Raw genomic sequence first — 10,378 nt, forward strand, 5'->3', positions numbered from 1 at the left:
CACCAAGGCAGGGTGGCCCAAAAAGAAAAACAAAAGTTTCTCTTTTTTAAATTTAGTAATTTATACAGGAGAAAGGGTTACTAGCCCCTTGCTCCCGGCATTTTAGTTGCCTCTTACAACACGCATGGCTTACGGAGGAAGAATTCTGTTCCACTTCCCCATGGAGATAAGAGGAAATAAACAAGAACAAGAACTAGAAAGAAAACAGATGAAAACCCAGAGGGGTGTGTATATATATGCTTGTACATGTATGTGTAGTGTGACCTAAGTGTAAGTAGAAGTAGCAAGATGTACCTGAAATCTTGCATGTGTATGAGACAATAAAAAGACACCAGCAATCCTACCATCATGTAAAACAATTACAGGCTTCCCTTTTACACTCACTTGGCAGGACGGTAGAACCTCCCTGGGCGGTTGCTGTCTATCAACCTACTACCTAGAACTCAGTAAACTTATTCCCCCATAATTTTTAGTCTCTTTCGTCCCCCTTCCCTTTATATAAAGGAATTATACATGCTCTCTGCCAATCTCTAGGTACCTTCCCCTCTTTCATACATTTATTAGACAAAAATACCAACCACTCCAACTATCTCCCCCTGCTTTTAACATTTCTGTCATGATCCTGTCAGTTCCAGCTGTTGTACCCCTTTTCATTCTGTGTAATGCCTCACACACCTCTCCCACACTCACATCCTGCTCTTCTTCACTCCTAATAGATGTTATACCTCCCTGGCCAGTGCATGAAATTACTGCCTCCCTCTCCATCGACATTTAAAAGTTCCTCAAAATATTCCCGCCATCTACCCAATACCTCCAGCTCCCCATCTACCAACTCCCCTACTCTGTTTTTAACTGACAAATCCATTCGTTCCCTAGCTTTCTTAACTTGTTTATTTCACTTCAAATTTTTTTCTCATTCTCAGCAAAATTTCTTGACATTGCCTCTCCCACTCTGTCATTTGCTCTCCTTTTGCACTTTCTCACCACTCTCTTCACCTTTCTTTTACTCTCCATATACTCTGCCCTTCTTATATCACTTCTGCTGTGTAAAAACCTGTCATAAGCTACCTTTTTCTCTTTTATCGCACCCTTTGCCTCATCATTCCACCAATCACTCCTATATGGTATAAAAAAACTAGATCAATACCTGCAGGAAGTGCATGATCAGCTAGGATGTGATGCAGACATTAAGAAGTTGGCTAACCAGGCTGTCAAGAGTCGTCTCAGGCAAGACTTGATAGGGCAGAACCCCTCAGGGAAAGTTCCCTGATGCTGCTGAGAGGCTCTTGATCTAGGGAATTGGATATATACTCCAGTTCCCTGAACTGAGTCTGAATGCCTTCCATTCCCTTCCCCCCCCCCACAGTCACTGTATAATTCCTACAGGTTTAGTGCTCCCCATAATAATAGGGCAGAATCCTCAAAAATGGTAATTGGTATGTATATAATATATGCAAATTCACAATTTAGTACTACATGCATTTAAGTAGAGAGTGTCACCTGCTTGTCCCACCATCCTTTTCCTCAGGGCTAACCATCCCCCCACTGATCTCTACCAAACACATATTGGATGTGAGTGGGGCATGCCTCAAGCTGGCCAGTGAGGTTGTTGCAGTGCACCTGTATTCTTATGCAATGATTGGGTGAGAGTAAACCTGCCCAGCATGGGCCACTAGGCTTATTGCAGTGATCCTTTATTCTTATTTTCTTATGTAATGGGTATGTATAGGACTTGAACAGAAATGACCAGTAGGCTAACTGCAGTGCTCATCTGTTTTTGTGTAATAGATGTGATTAAGACCTGCCCAGCATGAGTAAGTAAGTCTACTGCATATGTATATCCACTCCATGTTGTACCTTACCTTGTTGGGTTTAGTGGTAGGTGTGGACTTAAGATATTGGTTATAATTTTTTTTATATATATTTAACACACTGGCCGTCTCCCGCCAAGGTAGGGTGACCCAAAAAAGAAGAAACACTTTTGTCATCTCACACTCCATCCCTCTCTTGCCAGAGACGTGCTGAAACTACAGTTCAAAATGCAAATATCCCCACCCCTCCTTCAGAGTGCAGGGACTGTACTTTCCACCTCCAGGATTCAAGTCCAGCTAACTGGTTTCCCCGAATCCCTTCATAAATGTTACCCTGCTCACACTCCAACATTTTTCTTCTTTGTGTTCAGTTACTAGTTCTTTCCAGAGGACTTTGGCACCCATTATGGAGGTGGAGGCAAAGGTCTACATGCCCCCATCTTCCATCAACACCCACCAACGGGGATACACCCGTTTGTGTGATAGCATTTAATATGCACCCTATACCCATCATGTGGCCAGTAGCCAAAAGATTGTAGACACACACAATAGGTCCAGCAGCAATATCTCATTCTCCAGGCACTATATGACCCCTATGGCTCAGTACTTCCCCATGATTATATAAAAAAAATCAGTACTGCCCATACTTATACAGGTGTACCCTCCTCCATTTGTTTATTGTTCTCAGTCATCCCCTGTTCCAGATGTGGTCCATGATATCTCTGAAGTGAGCACACTGCAAAACATGACCTTATATTGAAGCTACTGACTCAGTGCCCTCTTGCACATGTTGGAGCCCCTCTTGAACCGTATCTCTCTCCTGTCTATAAGCAAATTGCCCCAGTAGATGTTTTACCTTCAACCAGTGACAGCACTGTATGACCCTTCTGGGCTTATTGCTTAGTTTTGATTATGATAATTCAACCACAAATCTCTTATTTACCCCTTCATTGGCCTTGTCAACGCCCTTCTGCCCTTGTATCAAACCTGACTCATTTCTCTGTTGCTGTATGAGCTCAACAGATTTAGGGTCTCCGCAAAATACAATAGTAATATTTTTCAGTACGTTTAACCTAGTATTCCTGTAGTTTCTCTTGTGTAAATTTCTTTGGAATCTTGTGGATTATGGATGCGTGACTCATATGGGTTTATCCATGTCTTTATGAATATAATAATAATACATAAAATATATAAAATGTTTTACACAGTATTCAGTTCATATTATTATTATAATCAAGGGGGAATAAAAGGATTATACATATGTGGAAGGCATTCAGGCTTAATTCGGGGAACTGGAGCACAGATCCAATTCCCTAAATCAAGAGCCCCTCACCAACATCAAGGAACCTTCCTTGAGGGGTTTCAGTTCATAGCTGTTTATTTGTCTGGTATATCTTCAGGCATGTGAATTATGATTGTGACAAATACGTGTGAGGTGGCAGGCCTGATGTATGGGTTAAGTTGATTATTATAATTTATGAGTAAACGCTAAACCCATAAGCATCTTACAGTGCCTTGGGAATATATACACACAACCCATTAGTGTATATGGACAGATACAAGCTTCTCAATGTATATATACATATTCATCTCCGTGTAGCATATGCACTGTAGTATATACACATTACACTATCTCAGTGTACAGTAAATATACCGAGATACACACACTATATACACTGACAAGTACACACCGTTCGTTGTATATATACTGAGATACACATATTTCGTTGGATATACAGATATACACATCTCTCGCAATACATACACAGAAAAAGACACTTCTCACTGGATATATGCTGAGATACACACCTCTCGCTGCATGTACACACCTCTCACTATATATACTGATAAATACCTCTTGCTGTATACACACTGAGAGATACACGCCACTCGCTGGATATACACCTCTGTGTATATACGAGTACATACCTTTCAGTTTATATACATTATTATTATTATTATTATCAAAGCGCTAAACCTACGGAGGTCATGCAGCGCAGTGTATATACAGATACACGGCTCTATATATACAGATATACATCTCAATGTATATACACACACATACCTTTGTATATACAATGAGAGAGAGACACCTGGTGTATATACCTAGTGTTAGGCAGAATAGTGATTTAAATTTATAAAACAAACGACCATTTGAACAAGCCTATCATTTACATTTTTGCTTTAATTCTGTAAAAATCAACCGTAATATCACACGATTAACATAAATGAAAGATACTAATAATAATAGCTAAAAACAGGATTATTTCAGGCAGGTTGGGCAATACAAGACTATTAAATTGCGTAGTTTCCTAGAAAAGGGTACCCATTAGGCTGTTGGGCAAGTTTTAATGAAAAATAAAACGTAAAATGAATACGAAGTTGATTTCCCTGAATACATCTGTTATTTCGCAAGCATTATCGACTTAATTTTTTAATACAACTCTGTATATTTGACCACTCTGCCTTGGCAGGAAATGTTAATGGTGACTGGTTTAAGAAGCCATAAAGTGTATATAAAGGCATAATACAGAGAAAAATTATTTCAAATGACGTTTCGCTCGAGTATAAGCTTTATTAGGGTTCAAATTTTTATAAGGGTTAATCCAGAGCGACACACTGTTTAATATAAAAGTTTTGTAGTACATGTTGATGTACCCAGAGTGTTGAGGGTTGTGGCAGGTGGAGACATAGTGTCCATCATGGTGACGGTGAAGTTACTCGCTCGTCACTTACACCTCCAGCAACACCTGTTGACACGAACGCGATTAAGTTTTTTATAATAGAAAGTGAACCTTAGTAACCATAGTGCACTCAGTGAGACCTTTAGCAAGATTTACAGCGAGTTGGACGTTATTACCCGGGATATGGAGGTCGGTAAGTAACAGGTTTTTCTTATTTTTTTTTTTTTTTTTCCCGCCATATCCTTCAAGGGAGATATGCTGTATAGTCCTTGTGGCTTAGCGCTTCTTTTTTGATAATAATAATAATAATCAAGGGAGATATACCCCTCATGGGAGGTTCCTTGGTGCTAGTGAGAGGCTCTTGATCCAAGGAATTAGACCTATTCTCGAATTCCTTGAATCGTGCCTGGATGCTTTCTATCTCCCTACTACAGATTTAGCGCTTCCCGCCATGAATGTAAATGAGAAGAGGGGAGGTGTCTAAATACTGGTGAAAGGTTTTTGATCCAGGGAATTGTAGCCACTCTACTCTTTTTCGGATCAAACCTAATTGCCTCTCGTCCTCCTAGGTTAATGACTGAAAATTCAGATGCTGCTTCCAGCACGGGTCTTCTCGAGAAGGAGGCTGAGTTAGACATCAAATGGCGCCATTTTTATTATGGCGCTTCACCTGCACGAGGCTTTATCATTGTTTTCCCCGTGGTTAGCTTGTATATCATCTGCTGTCGGAGTTATCATGCATTATTATTTTGTTGTTGCAGCATAAAATAACTCGTTAATGGATAAAACGTTTTATATATAAACTAGACAATATTTATATAATATACACACAGTTCGCATAGTCTGCCATAATACCTGTCTGCTTCTTTTTGCCTTTTAAATCACCGACATCCTTGTTGCCATGTATGTACAGGTATATTAGTGTCAATTCTTTTTCTAAGGGGTCTGAAGAGACTCGCACGGACTGAGGCAAGTGATTTTTTGTAGTTTATGTAAAACATTTATTAATTCAAGAGATACCTTTTTTTTGTCTGCTTGCTCAGGGGGTGTTCTTCAACTGGCGAGGTTACTAGATTAGGTTAAGATAAGATAAGATTTCGTTCGGATTTTTAACCCCGGAGGGTTAGCCACCCAGGATAACCCAAGAAAGTCAGTGCGTCATCGAGGACAGTAACTTATTGCCCATAGCATGACTGTAACTGGTAACTTTGTCACTTGAACACTCCCTGTGGTTATTTGGACTAGCATAGTTTATTGAAACAATTTTTCACAAGGCAACCTCTGATTTTACTTTACTATTATTCTGGGTTCGATATGTTATAAAATAAAGAGTGTATTTACCCTCGATCTAGTTATTCATTTTGCACATTTTTGTATGCTGCCACACAATGTCGAAAGTTGTCGAAAGTTTTTCAGTTGTATATTACGGCGGCATTTTGTAGTCGAAGAACTAGTCATGGTGTACACTCGAGCAACTGCAAGCAGCAGGAGCGATCTGCTCTAAACCCGTGTTGCCCTTTGTTGTGCAGAATTTATCCCTTATTTTTATCAAATCTAATTTTTAGCACTAAAGATATCGGTGATGTGTGAAGTTAGTATTATCAGTCAAGATTTTTTCTGCAATTTTTTTACCGCCATATTATTAAAATGAGGTTATATCTGTTTTTTAGTGTGGTATGAATCCTGTGTTCAAATTGTTTAAGGCATGTAATAGTTTAATATTTAATATGGAGTTCAGCGAGTCAGGGCTTCTTCGAAATTTAGCAGTGCTCAGGTTATATAAAATTTTGAAGATGTTAGAAGAATTTGGCGCCTCTTCCATAAAAAATCCACTTGCTGCTTACTATACGGGTTCAGTGCATCCTTATAATTATAATAATAATCCAACAGGAGGGTGCAAAAGCTAACTTACCATTGCAAAGGTGTTGAAAATAATCACGGTAAATATAAAATGAACACGAAACACCAAGCCTATGCATGTTAATACACAGGACATCATGAGCTTACACTTAAACACAAACTTCCTTAAGCATTAACAAGCATATGTGCATAAATACACACACTCACTTGAGGACAGAAGGACTCAGGGTGATATGACAGCATTATACAAAATACTTAGAGGAATTGATAGGGTAAATAGGGACAGATTGACTATGATGGGAAACGGGAACACGAGAGCACAGTTGGATGTTAAAAACTCGGAGGAGTCACAGGAACGTTAAGAAGCATTTCTTCAGCCATAGAGTAGTCAGGAAGTGGAACTACCTGGAGAGTGAAGTGGTAGAGACAAAATTCGTATGTAGCTTTAAAAAGAGGTACGATAATACTCTCGAAACCAGGAATGAACCTAGCATCTAGCAAAGAGGCGGAGCCAAGAGCTAAGACTCTACCCCTACAACCACATAGGTGAGTACATACAGACCTTAGAGAGGACAAAAGGGTACGTGATTACTATGTATAAAATCGTAAGAGGAATTGATGCGGACGTTATTTTAATAAGGACCAGAATCAAGAGAACACCGGTGGAAACTGAAGACGCAGATGAACTACAGGGATGTAAGGAAGTATTTCTTTAGTCTCAGGGTGGTTGAAGAGTGAAATGGCTTATGAGGCAGTGGTGGAAGCAAACTCATTACACAACTTCAAGTCTCAGTAAGCCAGAAGTCAGTGATGTCGATCAGGATGGTCGAGGAAGCTGGGCCAAAACCAAAAAGACCCACTCAAACAAATCGGTGAGCACACACCTTACGAATATCTAACACCGTACTTAAAGAGGCTTGTCTAAGTTTTAAACAGTGTAAATAGGGATTAATGTAAAATATTAAATACCTAAGCATTACAGCTTCAATATTTCATTTAAATAACATACATTAAACAAGTATTAGTCAGAGAAAGAGATGGATAGGATACTGATACTATATGTGGTCTCGTAAGTTATATAGGTTGTTGCCATCACCCTTATTTTGTTTGTCCTGGTACACAAGAATAGGTCACGTGGGTTGTCTATACCCTCCACGAACGCTACAACTAAGAAAGCCACTTCAAACGGGAGGGTGAGGGGTTGGACCTATTATCCACAAGGGGAACAATAAACAGTACTGATCTTTTTTATTATAATTTTACTCTTATTCTCTAAATACATTACATTAACGAGACACAGAAACACCGAAAGTAAGTTGTAATTATCGGTGCAAGTCCCAAGCTGATAGGAGTCACTCGGCCATGGGCTAGGATCACAACTCTCCCAAGATGTAAGGAAACAGACTGAGCCAAAACACAGTGAGCGTGAATAAGACCAAAACAATCGATGAATTAGTGAGGGCGAATGAATGTCTGCACTGTTTATAGGCATGTGCCTAAGCCAATGAGAATTTGCCTTCAGCCTAGACGTATAAAAAAAAAATATCCCATACTCCTCAACGAAAGTTATTGTGACATTTTATGTCTTGAGGACTTACACTAGCTCATGTGTTGTATAAATAACAAAAAAAAAAAAAGCGCAATACCGTGACTGGAACAATACACAAATAACCCGCACAGATAACACACGAATAACCCCCTCTCTTCTATGTGCGGGTTATTTGTGTCATGTGTTGTATCTTCGTCCATGACCTCCCATAACCTGCCTCGCTGGCAACGGGCCCTAGTGACAGGTGCTTCCTTGCCTGACGACCCATTTAGATATAAAGATATTTATTTGTTTAAGGGCTCAGTGGGTTAATTATTAAAGAAACAGTGGTATCTAAAATTTAAAAGTGGAAGAGGGCGATAAATTGAGGGAGAGTTAATCACTGATCCATTCCTAAAGTTTATTTCCAATGTAACGAGGCTTTTAAGTATCACCCAGATTCGATTGTTAAGGTGGTTGCCAGAATTTTTCCTTCCAAAGTTTACGTGCAATAACTTTAGAATGCCCCCTCTGATCGGCTTCAAACTTAGCTTTGATGCGTCTGACTTAGAGGAAGTCGGATTATAATTGGTATGTGTAGGTGCCGATTTGCCATTTTTACATGTAAATATAACAGCAGGTTCAATGACTTTTTTATTGGCTTAGACTTAAAACACTGGTGAATTCTGCTTACAGAAAAGTTTAGGTTACCATTGGTGTGTGAAAATACCAGTTTCTTAAAAAGCGAAATTACAAAAAAAAAAAAATCTCTAGCCATTCCTCGCCCCGTTTATCCATCGCCTTCCCTTCACTTTCCGCTTCTCGCATTTTCCCTTCTCACTCTCTCTCTCTCTCTCTTCTTCTCCATATCCCCCTTTGAGAGAGTAAGACCAACCCTGACCTTAATTTTAATTAATTATTGCCGCCAGCAGCAGCAAATTTACTGCGCGCCCGCAGCTCATTCTGCAAGTGGGAGGGCACGAGCACTTCACCTTATATAGTGCCATTTCATCACCCCTGTGGATATGTAGTTAGAACCCTAACCCTCAGTATTACAGAAACGATTCAGTGCATAGATTGCAGTCAGTGCTATGAATCCATAGTTTGATAATGGATACACTCCTAATAGTTCAGTCATCTTACTGATAATAAAACAGTTCGCTATTTCTTTCAGTGCTTGGAGTAGAGGTAGAATATTTGCAAATAGCAAGCATTCAGGGAGGTACTACCGTCCTGTCACAAGTGTGCAGCGGAAGCCTCTTAAAAAGTTTTGGACTATAGCAATATGGTAGATCTTTGTCTCATGAACATGTAAGATGGCAAGTATAGCTTGCAAACTACTGCTTACATTAACTGTTTACTTTGATTTACTTAATAGATCTTATTCCTGTAATATTTTCCTTATAATTGAGGAAGCCTGATCTGAGACCGGACTGGGCGGCGATAATTCCCGGGATTGCAACACGTGCACACACGCCCGATAATAATAATAAATTGTGTGCGTCTCATGCATAACAAGGCGAACTTGCCGAATAGGTCGAAATACTATAAGAAATTAACTTTCCCCAAAAAAATTCTTTTATAGAAAGTTAGTCATTTTTATTCATTGACAATGATATAAACATTTATTTATTTTTGAACCAAAACTAACTTAGAACCTCAAACCTCACCTAACCTCCCTTAAAGTAACGCAATTTTTTAACTAAATTTTACTTTATATATCACAGATTAATTTAAATTTAATATTACTTAAAATCTGTGATGTATAATTTTTTTGTTAGCTCAGATCGATTTTCACTTATTTATGGCAAAAACACTTTCTGCTAATTCAGCGAAGTGCACCCTTGCCAGATAGGCCAAACTTTGCGATTCGGCTTTAGCGGCACGACATTTATATATGCCAATCTATTTTGTACCATTTTAACGACATACACACACACATGGGGAAAGTGGAACAGAATTCTTCTTCCTTAAGCCATGCGTGTCGTAAGAGGCGACTAAAATGCTAGGAGCAAGGGGCTAGTAACCCCTTCTGTATACATTGGGCCACTATGCCTCGGTGGGATACGGTTGCTTTGTTGAAAGAAGAAAATACAATTACAAAAATGATTACAAACCGTATGTGATTTTAGGTTAAGCTTGCTTAACGCTATTGTTCACATTTTAGTATCACCGTCTTTTTTTTTTTTTCTTAAGTCATAGTACAACCTGAGGTTTGCTTGGGAGAATTGGCTCGTCCTTACACACGATTTACTTGAAACACTTCAGTGTGTTGGTCATTGGCTCTTGCTGATTCCTATACATTTAGTGCACGTTGAGGCAGTGCATTTCCTTGCTGGTGCTCCGCGCGGAAGAGGCTTGCAACCTTAACAATTTGAAAAATAATTAATGAGATTATAGCACGAGGCTCTAGCATAAGGTCACAGGATATATACACCGAGAGTTTTTAAACTTTAATTCCTAATATAAGGTATTCTTGACTGATGGCGAACAGG

This window comes from Cherax quadricarinatus, chromosome 80 (genome assembly GCF_038502225.1).
Source record: "Cherax quadricarinatus isolate ZL_2023a chromosome 80, ASM3850222v1, whole genome shotgun sequence".
NCBI lineage: Eukaryota > Metazoa > Arthropoda > Malacostraca > Decapoda > Parastacidae > Cherax > Cherax quadricarinatus.